Below are 21,419 nucleotides of genomic sequence, written 5' to 3'. Positions count from 1 at the left end.
CACTTCAGAAAAGACACACCTTATTTCAAAGGCTGTAAGGGGCAACACCATAACCCTATGAGCTGGTGCCCTCTGGAGCCAAGCGGTAGTTCAACTCCTCTTTTACTCATTGTTGACAATGCTTTAAACAAGTAATCCACTATTTTGGTTGGATCATCTGTTTTTTGCTCACGCAGTCATCTCCTGTCAAATTTCCAGGAACGGATCCAGGGACACTGCAGTCTACAGAAAGCTTGTGTGTGTGAGCACTTCCTTCTGACGGTGGTGGTTTCAGATAATATACTTGGTCCACTGTATAAACCTGTTTAGCTGGTTTGCTTGGCTAATTTTCACTGATTGGTGAAAAGGGTATTTGTGGAAGAAGGACAAAAAACACAACAGCAATGGAAAGACACATTCCACGTGTGGGAACAAGCATACTCGGGGCCCACACCATGGAGGCCAGCGGGGTCCAGTAAGAGGGTACCCAAGGAAGCAGAGGCTCTGTCTGAGGAACTACTGAGCAGCAGAAGGCATGCTCCCTGCCCCAAGAGGGTTACAATTCTAGGGATGAATAGTAAGCAGATATTAAATAATCAGCCAAACACGGCTGTCAAATCTTTTTGGAACAATACGAGATAAACAAACAGTACATAATTATGATCATGTGTGCAAAGCTGTGGTACAGACTAAGCGCTATATTCACTTAGGAAAGTGGAGGAGGAGGAAAGAGACTGTAGTTCCAGTGGAACCACCTCTTCTCCCTTTCTACCATACTTACTCCTTGTCTGTTCTTCCCCACTGCAAGCATCAGAACCCACCTAGGGACCAAAGTCCAACCCTTTGCAGCCATCCTCAGCAGCTCTATCCACACTGCTCTCCCAGATGAAACTGCCTAAACACTACTTCCTTATCTGTCAGCATAGATGAGCATCACCCTTGAATCTTTCCACCTTCTGCTGGGGAGCCAGTATCACCCACCTCACACAAGGAGGGATCATCAGACTCTTGCTATGACTGTCTCATGGTTCCCTCAAAAGGTGAGCCTCAGGTCTCATTCTCAAAGAGAACATGGTCATTTCTAGGTATCACTTGGCTATCACTTCTGTCCCCATCCATCCACCCTCTCAGCCTCTATAACATGGTCATGGAGTGCATGCCCATGATTTCTATACACAGGCAAATCAACAGTCTTCAGAGTCTAGTCCAGTGGTCTCTTCAGGAATCTTTTCCTGAAAGATAGTATCTTCAGACACAGCCATGGCCCCTCCTCCACTCTTGAAGACTCAGGGGTGAAGGGCCTCTGTCCATGTATGGAGCTGGAGATGCAGTCCTCTTTACACATAGACTGGGTATGAAGTAGCCACCTCCAGAGAGGAAGAAAGCGAGACGCACCTTGACAGGAATCACAAGCACAGACAGGCGAGATCACGACTGTGACCCAATAAGAAAGGCTGATTCCAGAAGACCAAAGGGATCAAAGAAGGTGAAGCTAAGCCCACGCTGCCCCAGCCATCCCAGGACAAAGCTCTGCTTCCATCTGTTTTGTCAAAGAAAGCAGGGAAGACAGAAAATACTAAAACAGGGCTTTGGATTTTTATAGACGCTGATGGAGAAAACGAAGAGTTCATCAGATGCTATTACCAAGTCATGCACTGGAAAACCCTGGGAGGCTGAGGAGACCTGAAATGTTGAACAGCAAGCCTGGCTCCAGAACCCCACTTTCCTCCCATGCCCTTGAACAAAGCTGCCAAGCTGGCTTGCTCCCTCTGAGGCCCAGCCCTCCACTCTGCAGCATCCGGCCCAGAGTCACCACTAAAAGCAAAGCAGACAGATCAACGACAACCAACGTGTTTTGTTTTGTTTAGAGGAACTAGCGGTTACATTTACACTTACAGTACCAACTTTCACATTCCCAAGACCCTGAATACAAGTTCTGGCCTACCTTCTTTTTTCTTTCTTTTCTTTTTCTATTGGTGAGTGCCTGTGTGCATGTGTGTTTGTACCTGTACATGTAAACTCCCCTATGCCTATGCATGTGGAAGTCAGAGGTTGATCTGGAGTGTCTTCTGCTGTTCTCCACCTTACTTTTACCATTTCCACTAGATTGGCTGGTCAGTGAGTTCCTAGGATCCAACTGACTCTGTCCCTCTAGCACTGGGGTCACAGACACAAGCTGAAACATCCAGATTTTATGTGGGTACTGGGAATCCAAACTCAGGTCCTCATGCTTACTAAGTCAAGTACTCTACTCCCCAGGCCCCAGTCTTCTTCTTATACTGTAAGGGTTTCTTTGGCCATTCCAAAATTCACCACTTCTCACCTGTACTGTCAGTAATCCATGGCATTTTGGAAGCGTGCGCCTAGTAACTTGGTGAACCTATCAATCACCTAGAAAAAGTGACAATGGTGTACCAACTTAAAAAAAAAAAAACCTCAGTGACTATTACTTCATTCATCAAATAGCTCTATTGATTTTTACTAACTTCTATTTTCTCAGAATAGTCTCATTTAAAAACTTGATGGCCCAATGGAGTGCTCTAGAAGGAACCAGTAAAGTTAAGTATCCACAGCTGATACTGTCAATGAAGAGAAAACCAGTACCATGTACAACCTGGTAGCATGCCATGGGGTGAAACTGACATCACCTTTTTCATAATTTCTACCAAAATATATAGCCTGACTCTAACCAGAGGGAAACATCAGATAAACCCAAATGGAAGCAAAGGTGCTTCAAATATGTCAAGAGCATAAAAGAAGATGAAGAAAAAGCAGGATATAGTGGCACATGCCTTTAATCCCAGCACTCAGGAAGCAGAAACAGGTAGATCTCAGTAAGTTTGAGGTCAGCCTGGTCTGCATAATGTGTTCCAGTTGAGACAAGGCTACACAGGGAGACCCTATCTCAGGAAAAAAAAAAAAAAAAAAAGAAAGAAATTCTAGGTCAAGGCATTAAAAAGACAAGATAGCTGAGCACACACACTGTGGTCTGGGACATTCTTTTCATACAAAGGATATTTACTATGAGAACTTGAATAATGTCAATAGAGTGCTAAGAGTTTTCTATTAGTGCTTCCTGATTTCAGCAATTGTTCTCTACTTCAAAAGTGAAGTAATGCTTTTGTTTTTAGGAAATATATATTAGTAAGAGGCATCACATCTAAAATTAATCTGAAATGGTTTTTTTAAAATAAAGCATGTATCTGTGAGTAGATACATGCATGTTCATGTACCCACAAACATCCTGCATGTGCGTGCAGGGAATCAGAGTGTCTGAAAGGGAGAAAGTAATAGACAGCCAGTTGGGAAAAGGCTCCCATTGAGGAATCTGGGTGTGAGGCTTCTTTACTATGTGCACTGCTCTTAATAAGTGAAATTCCATCAACTTAAAAATAATTCAAAACACCACAAATGGAAAACAAGATTCCTGATATCTCTAGATCAATTTTAGATGTTTCAATTAATAAGTATTTGTATTCTACACATTATAGATTTTAGATTTCATACAGATTTCACTTACTACTGTTTCCATGTTACTAATGAAAATGTTAAATAAAAATAGAGCTTGTCAGTGTTTGCAGTTCCCCTCAACAGAACCAGCCCAGAAATCAATATATGAGCTCTATTTCTCAGTCTTTCTTTTAGTCAGGATTTAACATGTGAAAATTTTCTTCTGGGTTCTGAATGTGTTTAGGAGATTATGGGAAAGACAGGAGTTTATTAATTTATTTTTTAATAAATACATAATATTCACACTAGTAGTCCTCTTTCAAATGGTAGAGGGGAAATGAAGAAAGCTTGGATCAAAAGATCAAAGAATACTACAACCATTTAGCATTTAAGACATTATTTTCCTAAACGGACACGATAGCAAACTGCCCTCTAAATTCCTGTCTCTCCCCATAGATGAGTACAGCTCTCAGACCTCCTCAGAGACGTTTCTTTGTGCAGTGGATGATGACTAACGCAGAAACTAACAACTGGTCAAAGTGCAGAGAATAAGTGATTGTGGAGTGCTCAGCCACAAATGGGACATCTATGTCACACTCCCCTCCATAAGGTCTTAGAAAACAGGGCTGAAAGACTGTAGGAGCAAGAGGTTGGGGAAAGTTGGAGCAAAACACTGTTTCCTGGGCATAACAGGAAGGACCCTTGCACTCATGAACTCAGCTATGGTTACAAGATCAAGCCAGCCAACATTCTAGCATAGAGTGGAAAGGGGTTTATGAACCCCTACCCCTAACAAATGAGCTATAGATAGTTGATGGCTTCCAGAGGTGGGAGAATCGGTTTTTTGGTTTTTAAAGGTATGGCTCCAGGTAGGTCAGCATGCTCATGTGGACGGCCACACTCCCAGAAATAAATGGATAGCACACATTGGAGTCGATGGGTTATTATTATTATTATTATTTTTAAAGGAAAAGAAAAGGAAGCTGGGCGTGGTGGCGCATACCTTTAATCCCAGCACTCAGGAGGAAGAGGCAGGCGGATCTCTGTGAGTTCAAGGCCAGCCTGGTCTACATAGTGAGTTCCAGGACAGCTGGGGCTACAGGGAGACCCTGTCTCAACCCCCCCCCCCAAAAAGTATGGCGGTAGAAGAGGGGGTGGGGGTGGGGGTGGATATGGGAGGAGTTAAGCAGAGGAGTCAGGAGTAAATATGCTCAAAATACATCGTAAGAAATTCTCAAAGAATAAAAATATTTATTTTAGTTAAAAATGGCCTCTCTTTGGAGTAATAATATTTTTTAAAAGTACTTATTTTAGGCTGGGATGTGGTGGTTCACACCTTAAATCCCAGCACTTGGGAGATAGAGGTGGGCAGATCTCTGTGAGTTCCAAGCCAGCCTGGTCTACAAGGCAAGTTCCAAAACAGCAAGGCTACATAGTGAGACTCTATCTCAAAAAAGAAAAAAAAGGGGGGGGGATAATTTTCAGTCTTTGCCCAAGATCCTTTCTTCAGCTAGAATGACCTGCTCATTGGCATTTGAGGTTTCCCAACACCCCTGGACCCTCTTCTGCCTGCCTCTGTTCACCGATTCAGATACACTGATTCATATAAAGGCTGGCCCTCTCCTTGGAGTTTCCTTACCACCCAGTCCCCAAATTCCTCACACCCACAAAGGACAAAGACACATTCTCTGGTATCACAGATCATCATGAACCCAGTTTTGTGTGTATGTGCACACACGTTGATGTCCCAGAAAATGGTGACAGGCAGGAGCCATTTCTTCCATTCGTCCATATTCTATCACAGCAACTAATACTCAACTAACATGGGTTTAATAAGCAGCCGTAAAGCTCAATACACCCAGAATTTCCAATGCCAACAAGGGGAACTTGCCACTGAATAACCTCATAAAGACATGGAGAAAATGGTGTTTCTGCTGCACATCTAGAGCCCCAAGCATATAAAATTTGCATTTGTATGACTTCTGTCTTCACTGGGAATTCACGTACATTAATTCATTTCATCTTGTTAGCGTGATGGGATTTGTTCTTGATGAATCCCTCGCACTAGATCCATTCGCCATCATTCCATTATCACTACATGTTTATAGATTTCCCCTTTATTACTCATTTTATTTTTCCCATCAAGTATATTTCGTATATGAGGCAGTAATTACCAGGTTCTCTATTCCTTACACTTAAAAGTTTGCCATTTTTTTTTCTGATCATAAAAGGAATAAGTGCCTATTGTTGAATGATCTTGAAAATTGGGCGGGGAGTGTGAAGGAAATACAATCAACCATAATCTGGGGCAATGTCTCAGTATATTTATACACATTTTAAAGGAAACGAAGATTACATATGGTTTTGTGTTTTGCTTCCCCTCAGTCTATGGCGCTGTCTTCCATATCCTTAAATATTAATCAACAACATTATTCTTAATGGCTACCTAGATTTCCCATCACAAAATCATCCTAACAGTTTACTTAATCCCCTCCTTATCTTTCAAAAGATATGTGGCTAAGACTTCTAATTGCCTTCCTAATAACTGCTGTTTGCTATCCGAACACTCATTTTATTCAGGGTGCACTTCTCTCAGTTAAGAACGGTAGCTGGAGATACTGACCAATGATAGTCACATGACCAAGTTTCAGCCAATGAAATAAAAAGAATGAGAAGAATGAGGGGGGGCCTTTGGGAAGGTGGTTTTTAAAGAGCCAGACTGGGTTGGCCCAGCAGAGGTCCTGTCCAGCTTCCTCTTGTTCAGTGACACAGCCTTTGAGACTCCACAGGCAGGCAGCAGGTAGGAAGGACTTCATGGAAGATTGAAAGAAACTGGGCAGCAGCTTCTGAGCCAGTGGGGCCTTACCCTTCAGTGCCTGGATGCCTTCCTCCCAAGCTGTTTATGGAAACATTTACCTCGGACCTTATGTAAACCACTCAGGATGCCTGTGATCCACAGCAAAAATGCCTGGAAAGAGCAGAGGGTGCAAAGACCTTCATACTCCACACAGCTTCACAAACAAGGCACCAGGACCTCATGCTATACATCAGCATTTCTATGGCCATTCAGAATACTCGACGACAGGGCTCTGGAACAGGAGAGCTGTGGGGTTTCTCTTTCAGAGAGAACTGCCCAACCTGTTGCTGATGGGCTTCCACCACGAAGCTCACAGAGATAAACTTCGATGTTCCTCCAACTCCAGTGCAAAGTAACCAAGAAAACTGCCCATGGTTGGTTCAGGTAATTCTGATAAAGGTTTTAAAATTACAGGTCACTGGGGCTGCCTGGCTCACTCGCCTACCTGGCACACAGCCAGTCGGGTGTAGCAAGATTTCTGACGTGGGGCAGCCACTCAGCTCCCAGTGCCTTTCTCAGCAAGGAGAGCTTGTTTGGTTCTGAACCCAGGCCTGCACAGAGGTTCTAGACTCAACGGAAGCCCTCAGCGCTGATGGCACAGCCCAAATGCCCAGGGGGCCCTCAGACCCAATGGAAACTTTGACAGAGTATACAACTAACTGTCCACATGGCCTGCCAAGGGGCACGGTCTTCACTCACACAGATGCTAGATTGAAGCCTTGATGTGGTTTCAACTTGATTTGAAGACACTGAACGGGAACTACCATTAGAAACACTGCTTCTCTTCTGATAAGCAGCCCATCTGCCTGTAAAAAAAATGTCCAAAGTCCTGTGAAGCTTGATGCAGATATGTAGCAGGCTTAGTAGAACTTCCAGCTCAAGTCAATCTAAACCAGATGACAGTGCACTGATCCTGCGGCGGCGGCGATATCTAAGATGAGTGAGTTTCCTGTGGTGGCAGGAACAGTGTTCTTGGCAAGTCTAGCATTCCCGAGTAGGGAAACACCCTGTCTGGTGCTTGGAACAGCCATATCTTCTTGGGGTTCCACAGCCATGGAGGAGGGGGACACTACCAGGAACCAGAGGGCTGGTTCATCTGCATCTAGTGATTTTTGACAACTGAATTAACTTTGAATATGAGCCTATTTTCTGTGGTAACTGGAAAACAAACCAGAGTTTCTCTATGTGGAAACAAAAGACAATCTTTATCTTAACCTTGGTGTCTAAAGCACACCTTCCAAATCGCAAGGTTCAGATGTTTCACCATGACAGAAGAGGTGAGGGGCTAATGGGAGATTTTCTTGGTCCTGGTAAATTTCAACTTCTTAGCAACAAGTGTTTGAGGAGCCTGGCTTGCTTGGGAGTGGATAGAATGAACCAACTGGAGTTTCTTCTTCAGGTCAGCAGCAGCTATGAGCTCTCACAACCAGCATCTGCTAAAGGTGCACAGGAAGCTGGTTGCTGTCAGGGCCTGCCCTGCTCAGCTTGTCATCCTAGCTATGAAGCTACTTTCTCCCTGCCAGACACCACCCAATGGAGATTTTTATTAGCCAAATATTTAAGAGTTTTCTGGATATTTATATTACCTCCTTTTCTCTCCTTTTCCTCTACCAGAGAATGTTGGGGAAGGGGGGAAAAGTTAGGATAAACCTTAATAAAAACAAAATTAAAATGATTAAACCTCTCATATCCTTTAGAGATAATCTCTCTTCTGCTGGCTGGTCAAACCACAGCTTGCTGTTGATTTTCAATTTTTCCTCCTCCTAAAGAAACAAATAGAAAAGGCCGCCTGGAGCTAGGTTTTTGAAATAAATTGAATTTGTCCTCACACAAGGCAGAGAGGTGTGGCTGAAACATTCTCTCCAAATACCCAGGATAGATGCCAACACCACTCTCTCCTAGGGTCTTCTCAACGGTGCCTTAAAGAAGTGTCTAGAAATCTTGGTGCTGACCAACATATATCCCCTAAAAAAAATAAAATAAATAAAATAAATTCAGACCAAAAAGAGCCCCAGTCTACATTCATGATTAAGGAAAAGTCCAGAGAAAACAGTACAGTATGGCACAAATCTCTCCGGTCTCCTGTGTTCTAAGGAAGTCTTCAGATCTGCCTGGGGTCTGGGCACCCAGCCACTGAGAATGAAATGGCTGGGGAATTAGATCAGGCCTGCCTGTCAAAGGCTAGGCACGGAAGTCGGAGGTGGGTCATCAGGCCTCCAGATGAGATAATGACCTCTGGTCACGCAGTACTGGGGACACTGAGAGAACCAAGTGTTAAAGCACTGGGCTTCCTTCAGATTATGGTATCACACAGTCAGATGAAATTCTGCCCTGGAAAAACCAGAAGAAACTTCCTATCCCAGGACGTTCTGTGATGTGGCCACCCATCAGAGGGTGACTGTCCCCATGCTTCGTGTGTGCACTGAGGCAGAGGACTCATCCTCAAGGCCGACGCAGACATCTTCCCTGTGCGTCATGCTCAGGCCGTGAGGCACCCAGCAAGGACTCTGGTTTTTATGGAAAAACAAAGCAAGTCCCTGCTGAGTCCTGGACTAAAGCCGAGAATCCCACAGAGCCGTTCTGATCCCCGCCAAACAAGTGTGTGGACTCCTCACTGCTCAGAATCAACGCGAGACCCTTTCTCCTATAGTGGTCCTTCCCTCCAGGAGCTGTGGTACATGGGAGCACCCCTCGTCCCTGCCTAGAGAGGCTCCTTTACCTGGAGGATGTTGGGGTAGGGAACGAAGGAGAGACACAACTCACACCTGAACTATCTTGGACATGTAGGCCACGTTTCCACTGCAACTTCAAGAGAGCAAATCACTCATTTTTCTGATGATTTCCCATCTCGACTGGAGTAAATTCACCCACCTCATCCCCACACCCTGCTGTGGGCTGTGGCACCAGCAGCTGGGCTGCATTCCGGAGACTGCTCTCTCCTTTCCAGCTTCTGCCCAGCTTCCTACTCCTCCAGCCGAAGGTGCCTGTGCTTGCTGAGCTGTCAGGCAGTATCTGGTCTCCATGCAGCCCTGCTGTCAGCTCCCAATCGAGACTCTTCCTAAGCCCCTAGAACAGCTTCCCATCTGTCCGCATCTCTCTGGGCACCCGACATCCCATATCTGTTTGGGGTTTGCCTCTTTCCCAATGAGGGGAAAACACACACAGTTTCTCCAAAGTGCCACCTGGCCATCCTGAAGACACTGCCAGTTTACAGCAAAAGAGCCGGATCTCTGGGGCTAAGGTCACTCCTTGCTCAGCCACGATTCTTTTCTAGAGGAGTAAGAAAAGGCAGAGATCGTCCGCTGTCTCAGCCTCACAGCAGAACAGGACAGAAGGGCGGCCACTGGTGATAAAGGCCAGAAGAGGGGGAAGCACACACAGTGGGGCAGGAAGAGCCGGCTGTTTGCTATAGCACAGTAGGGTGCGAACTGTCTACAACAACTTGTGAGAGATTTCAAAATGAGGGGGCAAAGAGATGGCTCAGTAGTTAGGAGCACTGGCTGCTCTTGCAGAGAACCTGGGTTTGATTCCTAGCACCCCAATGGCGGCTACAACTGTCTGTAATTCTAGTTCAAGGGGAAACCAAAGCCGCCTTCTGATCTCTGTGGGTGCTGCATGACATGGGTGCACTTACATACATGCAAGCAATACACTCATCTACATAAAATAAAAATAAATAAGTAAAAATATCAAAATGAATAGAAGAGTTTAAAAGTTTCCAACACAGACAAATGACTCATGTTTGAAGGACACAGAAACACTTAATACCCTCATTCTGTGGTCACATGCTGTACTTGGGCATCATACTATGCCCCATAAATATGTACAATTATGTCAATAAAAATAGTATTTACATGTTCCCCTTCTGTATTTCTCTTTTGTTTTTCTTCTTAATTTCCCTTCTTATGTCTCATTTACAGGCTTCGTCTCTTTATTCCCTAATTCTTCAGCACCTCTCTAGCCTCTTGGAACTCTTTCTCCCTCCCTTTTCAAAAAATCTTGGCCTTGATTTTAATTTTCTTCCTCCTGGAATATATGACACAGAGAAGTTAAAACCCAGGAAGAGGGCCAGAGTGATGGCTAAACCTGAGGAAGGCACTTGCTGCCAAGACTAAAAACCTGCGTTCGATCCCCCACAGGGTGGAAGGAAAGAACTGACTCCTGTAAGTTGTCTTCTGACCTCAACATGTATATCCCCCATCAATCATTAATTAATTAATGCTTTAAAAAAAACAGGAAAAATAAGTTCTTTGGGCACTTTCTACTCCTGAAATTCTGTGGATGAAGTCCAGTCTACTTATAACACATACAATTCTATGGCATTAACAAGTCATGGAATAGACAAGGTGGAGAGAGCTGGTGGTGGCATTTACCATAATCAGAGCAAAGAAACCAGGGCCACCAAACTCTAGCATGAATCCAACATGTACTGCTCAGTCCTACAAAGCACCTGTGGGCAGCAAAGGGGAGAAACCATTTCTATAACAAGCACTCACAGGAGCCTGAAGCTGCAGACTGGTGCAAAACTCTCAGAATCGCCAACTGTGCTCAGACAGGCACAGGCACCAGAGTACTCTCACATGGGGCTGCCTGACACCTTCAGGACCTCCAGGAAGAAGGCTTAGTAAGGGCTATGTCAGCCTCACTCAACACAGTAAGATGAGCTGGGAGAACAGTGGCCTGAACTGCCGCTCTGGGTTCTTTCAGCCTTGTTTAGCTCTCTTCTGAGGTCACTCTGGCGATGTATAAGCCAAGGCACACAAGAAGGTCAAAGTGCTGGGAGGGGAAACTGAGGGAGGCCTCGTAGACCCTTGCAGCGTACTGGGAAGTTATGATCAGGGTGTCTGCTCACCTCCCTTCACTCCTACAATCACCTTTGCACTCTACTCCCCTGCCACACCCAGATGGCCACAGAAAAGGTATCAGAAAAGCCATGTTACAGACTGACCTGGGCTCCTCCTGGATGCCTATGTACATATCCCGACCACCAGGACCTCAAGGCCTGCCTTGATTTAGAGATAGGCTCTTCTCAGAAGTGATTAAGTCACAAGTAGGCCTTCAGGGTAGGCCCTAACCCAACCTAGCTGACGTCCTATAGGGAGGAAAGGCGCTCTTAGACACACAAGGTAGGCTCACACATGGGACAAGAGAAGGGAGGCGAGAAAGCCTGCACCATTTACAAGTCAGGAAAGAGGCCTCAGCAGGAACCAAACCAGGCTGGCACCATGTACTCAAACTTCCAGGCTCCAGAGCCCTTAGGAAAATATAGTTCGTGCTTGTTAAGCCTTGTGGTGCATCAAGGTAGCCCTACCAGACCAATGCAATTTGCAGAAGAGCACTGGAAACAGAAAAACAAGCAAGTTCTCAGGTTTTATAATAAAATGCCAATTTTCAATAAAATTTTGGAGTAAAACAATAGGCAAGCCTGTTCCAAGAAAACTACGTGCTGTCTAGTTTTAATATTCTAATTAGAGCAGAGGTCAAGGATCTTTTTAAAAAGCAATAAATAGCTTCTTTTATTAGCAGATATACAAAAGGTCTCAAGATAGTCATGAGGTGTAAAACTATAAAAAACCTCTAACATCCACTCTGAAAAACTTACCTTTACAAACAAAGTCCTTTCAAAGTCCCGCAAAACTGCTCATGGGAAAAGCTGTAACTTTAAATTAAAGTAAATTAAATGCCTTTCTCGAGCCATATTCCTCCTATGCTGAGAAAAGGAAGCAGAGAGCGATGGGAGGGCAAGAAAGAGAGTCCATCCAGCCTGGTGGACAGCGGGCAGCAGGTGGGCACCATCTAGTCAAACCACAAACATGAAATTCTGAAGAACGTAACCCACACCTCACCCAGGTTTGCTGGAAGCCCGAGGGCTCCCAGTGAGGAACCCAGTGTTGCCTAGCACAGCGTTCTAGATTGTTCTCCAAGTCTGTCACGAGCAGCCGTGGTCTACATGTTACCACGAAAGATTGGCAATGTGGCAACTATGACAGAGGAACCGAACTTCTATTTAAGTTTAGATTTTCATAGAGGATCCAGAGCAGCTCCCTTGTGACTCTGCAAGGACCCGAGAGTCCAGAGAACAGGGAGGTAGAGGCTGTGCTTGCAGTGACTTCAAGGACACAAATTTTTCCAGTGTTAGCCTATGTTGGGGGGGGGAATCATTTGGAACTGTAATTCTTCTAATTGGGTCACAGTTTGAAGGGGTTTCTTAACATCTGCACATCTAAGAAGAAGCCTTTGAGCTATTTCTGGGAGCAGAGAGATGCATGCTCTATTTCTTCCTTGGCCCCCTACCAAGGCTGGGAACCAGTTTCATATGGGATATAAGTAGCCCCAGAAATGGATACTTTGGACATTCATTCCCCAAGGCAATGCAAGTGCAAATCCTTATTTCTCTTGAAAAATACACTGCAGCAACAAAGGAAGTGTTGGGTGCATAGGCTGGGATGAGGATCAATATACTGCACTGCATGTGTGCCACGTCCTGCTGAACAGCACAAGCCCCCCCCCCCACCAATTAAAGTCAACTACAGGACCCTCACCTCCCAACTGAGGAAAAACACCTCTCAATGACAAGCTATTCATACACACTTGGGGGACAGGTTTCAAACTTTCAAAGTTCCATGGATTCCCCTTTCCAAGGCCACATGAGATGCAGTGAGATAACGTTTCACTAAGGTAACAGTAAGAAATGACAGCCACAGGGGTTCCAGTGTCTCTGAGCTCTGATTAGCCAAATGGGATCTCCAGTATGTTCTGAATTCAAACAGCAGACCATGACATAAACACACACCTTACTATGTCTCCCCTAATTCTAGTAACTGCTAGCATGGTTTAGTTCCCTTTTTTTTCTCTTCTTGGTGTCATTTGTTATCATTTTCCTAGTGGAGAGAAGCCATGCGCTGTGCCTGCTGGGTGACCACTGGAGCACACAATGGTACATATTCAAGAGGATAGCCTGGAGGACACAATGGAGCCCCGGCCAAGGACACTGCTGCACTGTGCTCCTGTGTGAGATTTGGCAGTAACACCAAAGCATAGCTTTGATCATCCCAGAAAAAATAAAGCATCTTGTGAAGTGGTACTGTAGAGCAAGGAGGGCTGACTGGGGGAGAACCTCCGCAGCCATGGATCTGAGGTCAAGACACCTGCTATAGAGGCAGGTATCTGTCCAAAACACAGACAGGGAGTGCAGGCTAGTAGGAGGCCCTTCCTGGAGATGTGACACACTCTCCAGAGGGACCCTCCCAGGCCAGGAGTGTGTAACAGCACTGAAGTAGCACTCTGCCCATGTCCACCTTCTGAGATTATTAGCATATTTTACAGGGAGCCAGCAGAAAAGTTTAATTGCCCCTAATTACCCAGTTCAAGATGGTTCCCAGATAATGGCTCTCAGAGTTCTGGCCTGGTATCCACCTAACTTCTCTGACTCCAGCTTCATTATATTCTCAACTTAGAGGCAAGAGCCTCTCAAAGGTGCCTGTCCAGCAGACACTGACATCCCAGGGCCACCACTACAAAGGGCTCTTGAGACCTTCAGCTTTCACACAGAGCTGGGGTTCAAGTTGTGTGTGTGTGCACGTGTGCAAGAGTGTGCTCTTGCCCGTATATGTGTGGCATGTGGGAGGAGGGGGAGAGCAGGGTACTCCAGCATGTACTCAGAGGAAGGATTGACACAAGGAATATGTAATCAGGAGCCATCACAATTACAAATGTAAATGAACAGGCAATTGGCACTGACCTTTGTAGATTGTTAGAGGACTAATTAAGGCAAATCAAGAACTCTGTTCCAACAGAAAAACAAGACAGTGTACACCCTGAGTCCAGCTTCATTATATTCTCAACTTAGAGGCAAGAGCCTCTCAAAGGTGCCTGTCCAGCAGACACTGACATCCCAGGGCCACCACTACAAAGGGCTCTTGAGACCTTCAGCTTTCACACAGAGCTGGGGTTCAAGTTGTGTGTGTGTGTGCACGTGTGCAAGAGTGTGCTCTTGCCCGTATATGTGTGGCATGTGGGAGGAGGGGGAGAGCAGGGTACTCCAGCATGTACTCAGAGGAAGGATTGACACAAGGAATATGTAATCAGGAGCCATCACAATTACAAATGTAAATGAACAGGCAATTGGCACTGACCTTTGTAGATTGTTAGAGGACTAATTAAGGCAAATCAAGAACTCTGTTCCAACAGAAAAACAAGACAGTGTACACCCTGAGAACTCTTCTTGGCCTCTCCAGGTGGATGCAGAATGCACCAGAATCAAAAGGGAACCAAACCACAAATGCATCACACCCACAAAGGGAAAACTGTCTCTGTGAACAAATGCCAGTCAAGATTTACCCCTTGCTATGTTGTTGAAAAGCTCCATCAAGCTCATCACCCATTTGTGCTCTTTCCATGGGCTGGTGTTGTTTGATTCCACATAAATAGATCCCTCCCGTGAAACAGTCAGAGATCCCCAAGTAAAAAACTGCTCAAACATGGCTACACTGAAAGGTGTAAGGAAAATATTTCTTTAAAAAAAGAAAAAAAATCAAGCTATTGTTTTATAAACTCCATTTTTCACTGAACAGTTCTACTGTCTCTTTCTTGTTGATATGTACTACTCTCTGGATCTTTGCAAAATGTCTTTCTAAAACACCCCAATTTACAGTCATCACCTAGGGAATGTACTTAAAACAGATGAACCCCTAGGAGGGCCATTCCTCCATACACAACTTCTAGTCGTTCCAATTTGTTTTGATACTCTTTTGCATTTGGTGTCTTGAGTCAGACATACTTTTGCCCTACACTTTCCACAGTCCTGTCAACAAAGACACAGTAAAAGGGAACAGGGAAAGTAGAGGTACACTGGTTTTATAAAAGCAAAGCTTCAGACCAGTAAAGAGCTGGCTGCAACATGTTTTAATGCTGTGAGAAAAACTGGACTGAAATTATATATGATTTAGTTCTTTTCGTAAAAATTAAAAAGATATACTTCATGTTTAGAGGGCAGCCTCTTGCCAATCTTGAAAAATTAAAAATTAAGCCAAATGAGCAAGCTAAAGTGGTATCTATTCTTGTTCTCTTAAGCTGTAAGAGTTCAAGAGTACTCAGTGAAGTTCGGCTTAAAGAAGAAGATGCACTAAGCCAAAGGTTGTCACCAAAACCACCCCATCGCCGGGCATGTTGCAATCACCTCCCTGACCCCAGAAATTCACCACCCTGAAAACAAAAAATGTGTCAGTCAAGGGGGATGATGTCTTTTGCTCCAGGCAAAAGGGTCTCTGAACAATCGTGACCTCTGTAAACCGAGTCATCACCCATCTATCTCAAGTGCTTGAGCTGGTTTACAAAAGTCTATCCATGCCAGGAACCCAGAGGAAACTTCAGTTGTGTGCCCTGACTCAAGTCAGCTCTCAATAAAGAAGCATATAATTAAATTATATGTACAAAGATTGGCTATCTCTGTATGAAAGAAAAAAATAGCTAAGGCCAGAGGAATAAGGAGGAGGGGGGGGAGGAGGACAGGAAGAGGAGGAGGGGGAGAGGGAGAGGAGGAGGCGGAGGATGAGGGGGAGGAGGAGGAGGAGGAAAAGGAGGAGGAAGAAGAGGAGGAGGAGGAGGAGGAAGAGGAGGAGGAAGAAGAGGAGGAAGAAGAGGAGGAGGAAGAGGAACAGGAGGAGGAAGAGGAGGAAGAGGAGGAGGAGGAGGAAGAGGAGGAGGAGGAAGAGGAGGAGGAGGAGGAAGAAGAGGAGGAGGAAGAGGAACAAGAGGAGGAAGAGGAGGAGGAGGAAGAGGAGGAAGAGGGGGAGGAGGAGGAGGAGGAAGAGGGGGAGGAGGAGGAGGAAGAGGAAGGCCAAAAGCAAAAACACAAACGGCCTCTTGTATTCTAGAAGCTTAGGGCACTGATAAAGAAAAATTAACTACAGTTTCACCCAGGAGCCAGAAATAGTTTTTCAATAAGCAAATAGGGAAATGAATCCTACAAATGATCCACCTATGTAAGCTTTCCCATCTTTCTAGAGCTTCCAGTCACATGAGGAAAGCAGAGTGCCGATGCCAGCAAGTGCTAGATAAGGCCCACGATGATGACTAACTGGACCTCCTGCAGATAGGGACAAAAGGAAAAGACAAAAGCCCAACTAAGTCAGGAGGCCACGTGTTCTCCCAGAACAGACAAACTAAGAATCAAAAGTCCAAGTCAAATTAAAAAAAAAAAAATTCAAAGGGAATGTAAGGGCCTCACCTGGTTATTTTATCTTATTTTACTGTAGTGCTGAAGATCAAACTTGACCTTGCACATGCTAGGCAAGGGGTCAACAAATGAGTTATAACCCTAGCCATGCGAACGTGCGAGCGTGCATGTGTGTGACTTTGGACTGAGGGTGGAAAGAAGACTATAACCAGGACTTGGACCAGGTGTGCTATGCACCTCTAGTCCCAGAACTCAGAAGGAAGTGGGACAAGATCAGAAGTTTGCCAGCCTCAGCTCCATAGCAAGGTTAGGGCTAAGCTATCCCAGGCTATGCCTCAAAGTTTGCCAGGCATGGTGGTGCACACCTTTAATCCAGGCATTCAAGAGGCAGAGTCGGGGAGGACTGTTGCAAGCTCAAGGCCAGCCTGGTTTATATGGTAAGTTCTAGGCCAACCAGGGTTTCAAAGAGAGACCCTATCTCAGAAAACAAAACAAACTCACTAAAATAACCCACAAGACTTGGTCTGCCTTTGACCTAAAAGGAGCACCAGAGACTTGCAGGGCCACCTGGGGGACAGCAGCCCAACTGCCCATACACTGTGGCAGAACCCACACTTTGTCACTCATTGATAGACCTCTTACAGGCTACACAGCCATCACAGTATATATCAAGCCTGGCTATTGCCAGAAAGTTCTAAAGGATGAAGGAAACCGTCATACTTTCCTGGACCTGTTACTCCTTTCTTAGATCAGTAGGTTCACGATCTAAGAGGCTAGGTAGTAAACTTGCCTGACCAGCAGATAGGTGAGCTAACACAGGGAGACTGGGAAAAAGTATCATTATCATCCACAGGAATAAGTTGCTCACAGGTTTATTCCATCAGCTGTATCTGATGAGCAAGATTCCTGACCCCCATAGAAGGCGCCTGAGACTGGAGGATGAAGTCTTCAAGAAAAAAGGAGGTGACTGGTAGAGGCTTTTGCATTACACTATTTAGGACATGGACCACAGGAGGGAAGAAAAAAAGAATGAACGCCAGAGTTGCATTAAATGACAGGACACTAGCATCAACCTCTAGACAGCTGGACCACTAATGATCATTTGGCCTGAGGTCAGGGTGGGAAAGGAGCTGAAAGGGGCTCACAGCTTCCTAATGCTTCATGTAGCCTGGGAATGACACTTATAGCTGGAGGATTGAGTCCTGAACCTTCTCATAACAAGGACAGAATCAGGAGTACTTACAAAGTCTGTGTTTACAAATCTGAAGCTGATGATCTAAAATAGCCCAGGCCTATCGGGGCCCCAAATGTCCCTTTCCTTGAAGATACTCTTTCAAGTTTCTAAGAGCCAATCCCTAACAACAGAGAGCCACATGTCAAGATTTCTAGAACAGAACCAAGTTCCTGTTAATATCAGTGTATTACCTAGTAATTTGTCCCTTTGTCGCCAGTATAAGATGAAGTGAACTTCAATTGGAGCAAGTATGGAAGGGAGCAGGCTAGGGAGGGAGCTGTGGGAGCAGCACAGGGACTGGAGGCCAAAGACCACACAAAAGGACTTCTGAAATGTGCAAAGGAATTAGATCATCCTGGCTAAAGCATCTCACACACTTTGGGAGTAGGGGTGGGGGGTCCCCTAATACGCATTAAATGAAAGGAACCCAGAATGCAGCATGTAGGAAATCAATTCCAGTGCAGACTGCATAAATAGAAGTATTACATTATAAAACAGGGGACCGTTTGTTCCATGCCATAGACCTGGGTGAGATGGCAGCTGTACACTATTTAGTTTGGGGCACCTCATTAATAAAAAGGGAATTCTGAGTGGAGAGGAAGAAGAGTGAAAGAGACGCGCTTTTAAGGGAGGTTTCAAACAACGACATGCAGAACAGGGGAAAAAAACTACCACAAATGAAACAAGTCTACAAATGTTGGCAGAACGAACAAAAACCCCATGAAATGACAGCACAGTAGAATCCTGGGGAGGAGTACGGCCGAGCAGCGCCCCTGGTGGGACCAGGGACCTCAGAGCTGGGGCAAACAATGGTCTCAGGCTTTGAGGCCAGGAGAGTGTCCATGGCTGCCAGTTCTTGGTGTCGCTAACCCGCAGCGGGATAGGGACAGACATGAAGCAGTAGCCGTGTGCATGCGGCAGTTAAACTTCAATCAGAAAAGCTATTTGGAAACACAAGGGTAGGGACAGTCTTGTAGAGGCCTAAAAAGGGCAGAGATTATCCCTTTCTCCGCCAACAGCACGTTCCTGAACTACGCATTCTCGGAAGAACTTGCCTTTCACAGGGATGGGAGACCTCAACTACCCTAGCAGGAGAAAAATCCCTAAATTGAGGTCTGTCAGGAGGGAATGGCAGCTTCATTTTGAATGAGAAGGCAGCCAAGAAGCCACAGGAGGAGCCTGACAGGAGCTGGCGAGCCCAGGGCTTTGGAGGGGCTTAGCAGGATGCCTGAGGAGGAAATGAAGCTAGGGGAAAACTGAGAGCACACAGCTCTCAGAGATTAGGAACCGTCTACTCCGGCAGGGTAAGGTGGGCCATGAATTAATCATGAGTACCTAGAAAAGCAGAGAAAACAAAAAGTTGTACAAGAAAGTAAATGAAATTAGAAAACTCTACATGGCTCACTTGTGATTAATATTTATAGAGTTATAATAATGAAAATACTGAATATTAATAGAACCCCCAATTATTATTTCATCCTAATGGAAGGTGGAGGGAGGCGAGGAGGGGGCATGTAGGGGGATGGGAGTACAGTGGGAGGGTTATAAGAGATGGGGGGGGCATTGGTGTATGTGTACACAGGGTGAGTCTTTATATCTGTGGGCAAACTAAGTATGTTAAGAGGGTATGTGGGAATGCACTATGTATTTAGAGTATTATGGGGGGGGATATATGTGGGTAGGGTTTGTTGAGTGTTTCTGGGGCATGTGATAGGACATGTGTCACTATAGTATTTGTGCCTATGTTAGGTGTTGGTGGCATGTGTGTGAGTGTATATAGGGCAGAGACGGGTGGGGCCCGGTGGGGTACTGGGGGCACTTGTTTGTGTGGGGTCTGTGTAAGCTTCTGCATGGATACATGTCTGAGCAGGTAGGGAATAAGAGGGTTTAGCACACTAGGGAAATCCTTGTCTCGCAGAAAACCAGAGATAGTGTTTAAATTTTTAAATGCATCAAGAAATAATAGTAGGGGCTAGAAAGATGGCTCAGCGGTTAAGAGCACTGGCTGCTCTTGCAGAGGACTCAGGTTCTGTTCTCAGCACCCACACAGAGGCTACGAACCATCTAGTTCCAGGGGACCTGATGCCCTCTTCTCACCTCTCAGGCACTGTATGACACAGGTGCACTTACGTACATGCAGGCAATACACTCATACATATAAAAATAAATAAATGTTAAAAATTATTTTTTAAAAAGCAATTGTAGATACATGCTGAGAAAGAGTAAATCTTTAAAATTCCAAAAGTTGAACACATTCCCCTGGGGAATGAAATGTGGAAGGCTTGTGCCATTTTTCATAAGGTTTATGCGACTTTTCACCTCTAAAAACCATTCAAACGCATAATTTGACAGCACGAAGATCAAAACTCCACAAAGCTGAGCAACTGAGAAGCTGCTGAAGGAAACAGAGGGATGAGGAATGGCTTGAAGCCCCCCATGTGGTGATGTCATTAGCAAAATGGAGTCACACAGAAAAGCAAATGAGCTCAAAGTCCCTGCTGGAACCCACAAGACATCTCGGAAGTTCTGTGTCCAAGATGTGGGACCATTTTGACATGCAGGATTCCGCTGAAGTGTCCAACCAGGAGACCAAGGCTTCAAGAGGCCAGGAGCTGCGAATTAGGGTCCAATGCCCAGTGGCTCCCTGAGGACCAAGGGGTTAAGAGCCATGGAAGAGCATGGATAACTGTCAGGAGAAGCATCCCCCTCTTCTGTTCCACAGAGAAACAACCTGAAGTCAAGGGGAGGCGCTTACAAGCAACCCTTTCAAACTCTATAGGAGAGAAAGAGCACAGAGCAGCAGGCAGTCTCTGAAAAGGCCCTGGATCCCTTCACAGGTGGCTTAGTGACAGGAAGGAACAGGCAATGGTATGTATGTTGAGTGTGGACTAGTAACGAGGAACATTTTTTTCTTTAAAAAAAAAAAAAAAAAAAAAAACCTTAAAAAGATTTCATTGGAGAATAAGATCAGGGACCTAGTACCAAAAGGCTTTGCTTTATTGGGTTTTTCTTTCTTTCCTTTAGAGACAGGGTCTTACTATGTAGCCCAGGTGGGCTGGAACTTGTGATGCTCTTGCCTCAGCATCCCAGGTGCTAGGCAAGCCTGCACATCACATCTGATTTGCTTTATTGTTTTGAAAGAAACAAGTGACTATTTTGTACTGCCAAATTAAGAGACAGGACTGAAAGTCGAGGAGGTCATTCTACCAAATAAGGTCCCAATAGGAGTAAGATTTACAAAGGGGAGAAAGAGAGAAAAGGTCTCCAGGGCAAGTTCTACCAGAGCCTCGAAGCCGGGAAGCCTGGGCTCACAGAACAATGGGAATCCCTTTCAGATACAATGAAGAGTTTTATCACGGGTGCTGGTTATATGTTCTTTTAAGTTCAATTCTGAAGACCAGACTTGGAGGTCTCAAACACTCCTAATAGTAGGCAAGACACACAGGTAGCATCGACTAGGTCGGTGTGAAGTGATAACAGAATCTAGAGTATATGCTAGAGGAAAGTGGGGGTTGGGGGCAGAAGACCCGTTGTAGGCCTGCTCCTGTGACTGACCAGGTGTGTACAATAAAGTGGTGTTGGGGTTCTTAAGAAGAAGTCAAACCATGCTCTTCCACCCAGAACACAATGCTCAGCTGAAGCTCCAGTAACAGACCCAAGGGCCAGCTTGCATGACTAAGCTAAGTCTGCCCTCAGCAGGGCCTTCTGCATAGGCCTACCAT

At 45.3% G+C, this 21,419-nt stretch overlaps 1 protein-coding gene across 1 annotated transcript in view; it reads right to left on the bottom strand.

Moving 5' to 3' along the window:
* Nucleotides 1–21,419, bottom strand: part of Zfhx3 (zinc finger homeobox 3) — a 243,173-nt gene that overhangs the window by 79,273 nt on the left and 142,481 nt on the right. The window lies entirely within an intron of this gene.

Source organism: Nannospalax galili, unplaced genomic scaffold, assembly GCF_000622305.1.
Source record: "Nannospalax galili isolate Female #2095 unplaced genomic scaffold, S.galili_v1.0 scaffold56, whole genome shotgun sequence".
In the NCBI taxonomy this organism is placed as follows: Eukaryota; Metazoa; Chordata; class Mammalia; order Rodentia; family Spalacidae; genus Nannospalax; species Nannospalax galili.
Note: the sequence above shows the minus strand (reverse complement) of the source record. Positions and strands in the feature narration are given on the sequence as shown.